The 2113-nt window shown below is 40.8% G+C and overlaps 1 long non-coding RNA gene across 1 annotated transcript; it reads left to right on the top strand.

Moving 5' to 3' along the window:
- The first annotated feature begins 274 nt into the window (after nt 1–274).
- LOC147310733 (uncharacterized) lies at nt 275–1414 on the top strand. The gene is made up of 3 exons (XR_015125410.1): nt 275–727; nt 1177–1224; nt 1365–1414. It is a non-coding gene; the product is annotated as an uncharacterized LOC147310733 (long non-coding RNA).
- Nucleotides 1415–2113: the final 699 nt, after the last annotated feature.

Here is a 2113-nt window from a genome sequence, read left to right as displayed (position 1 = left end):
ATTTTTGAACATGACTGAGAATTTCCAGACAATGTGTAATCAGTGGGTGACACGGTGCTGAGCACTGTTGCCTCAGAGCAACAAGGTCCTGAGTTCACTTCCACCATCTGTTCTCTCTTTGCATGTTCCGCCCCTGTTTGCGTGGGTTCTCCCCGAGTACTCCGGCTTCACCTCGCAGTCCAAAGACATGCACTTAGTGGGGATAGAATAATGGCAAACTCTGAATTGCCCATAGGTGTGAATGGTTGTTTCTGTCTATGTGTTAGCCCTGCAACAGACTGGCGACCTCTCCAGGGTGTACCCCGCCTCTCGCCCTGAGACAGCTGAAATAGGCTACAGCCTCTCCCTACCTAAAAAAGAATAAGCAGAAGTGAATGGATGGATGGAGTCATCAGTGTTCACAGACCCTCCAGAGCAGCCACTGCTCAAGAGTTTGTAGGGTGGACTTTTGACAGTACTCCTCTGTTGATGAGCCTTGAATTGCATGTGTGTTTGTTGTCGCTGCCTTTATTTGTAGCCTGTCTTCTTGTAACATAGAGAATTTCTCCTACCTAACGGCCTGTGAGGATACTGGCATCACTTTCTATATCTCTAGTCTTTTCGACACCCAGAAACAAACACTTGAATAAAGAATCTGTGTCCTGAAGGACATAATTAGACCAAACTAATCATACGTGTTGTTGTTACACAGCTTAACTGACATGGAGAGAAAACTTGCTGCAGAGAGGTAAGTTTTGTTTCTTTGTTGTTAATGAAGTTTACCAATGAGACATGAAATGCACCTTAACTTTAAGGAAGCTTGAACACAGACTGTGGACTTAGTAGAGGTTTATGGACGCTCGAAAGAAGTTTGCAACTATGAAAGCGTTGCAGTCTGATGCAAATGTACCTTTGTCTGGCTACTTTTTGGAAAGTTGAGAAGGTTCTGAACCCCTGGGTTTTAAAAAGAATTAACCCTGTATTCAACAAGGAGTTAGAGATTTTACCATGAAGTAAAGTACATCAAATATGGAAATAAAAACTCCAAGGTGCAACATTCTGAAACATACAAAAGATAACTACTGGTTCTGACACTGTACATCAGATCACTGATGGAAACCATAACTCTTGCCTTCATATCGTACAGTATATGTTGAGACATGAAGCTTTTCCTCAAGCTGCATTTTCTCCACACAGATCTGCTCTGAAAGATAAAGATGAAGAACTCAAATCAATCAAACAAAGGTAGCGTGCATGCAGAGAGCTGAATCAATACATTTCACTGTGATGCATGTGTGAAGTTGCAAAACTGAAAAATTGTTGAAGGAGTTTTCCAATATGAAATAATGTCTCGTCAGATAACTGCTTAAAATGTTTTAACACAGCATTGCAGAGATGGAGACATTTTACAAAGACAAACTCAAACAGGAAAGGTAAAGATGTTTCTCACATTTACAGTAGCACATAGAATATTATCTCTTTGCTTTCTTTTTTATTTTTAGCGAGTGCTGTCAAAATAGAAACTGTTGGATATATTCATTAAAGTCTTTAAAAAACGATTGATGCTGCATACTAAAGCAACATTACATCACAGGAATCAAAGACAGATCTGCACCTGGGGAATTTGATACTGAACAAACGTGAAGCTTTTTCATCTCTATTTTCTTCCCACAGGTCTGCTCTGAAAGATAAAGTTGAAGAACTGAAATCAGTCAATGAAAGGTAAAATGAAACAAATATGTTCTTAGAATAGAAAATCAAAAAAACAAACAAAAACAAAACAACACCATATGGTTCTCACAGTTTGTGGACTTTTGGAGTGTTCTTTATCATATAATAAGAATAAACATACTAAGTCCAAATTAAACCAGAGCCAAGCCTGGAGTAACAGCACATGGTACATCACCTCTTTGCTGGTGAAGGGGCTTGAGCCGGTAGGTGATGTCTGGAGATACAGATGAGGTATAGTCACACCCACCTTAATGCTTAGCTCAGGCCGTTGAACCAGTGTCTTGGAGAGGGGTTATACTCTGTCCCACTCTACAGTCGCCCTTAGAGGTGGCGGGCAGGGGTGTCTAATCTTGTATGCACACCTCTGTTTGCTACCTCTACAGTGGGGTTTTCCCCAGTGGAA

This window comes from Aulonocara sp. 'chitande type north' Nkhata Bay, linkage group LG16, assembly GCF_057382095.1.
Source record: "Aulonocara sp. 'chitande type north' Nkhata Bay isolate Kocher_YH1m ecotype deep benthic linkage group LG16, A_spYH_male_GT1.1, whole genome shotgun sequence".
Taxonomy (NCBI): Eukaryota; Metazoa; Chordata; class Actinopteri; order Cichliformes; family Cichlidae; genus Aulonocara; species Aulonocara sp. 'chitande type north' Nkhata Bay.
The sequence above is the reverse complement of the archived record's forward strand: the minus strand, read 5'-3'. Positions and strand labels throughout refer to the sequence as shown.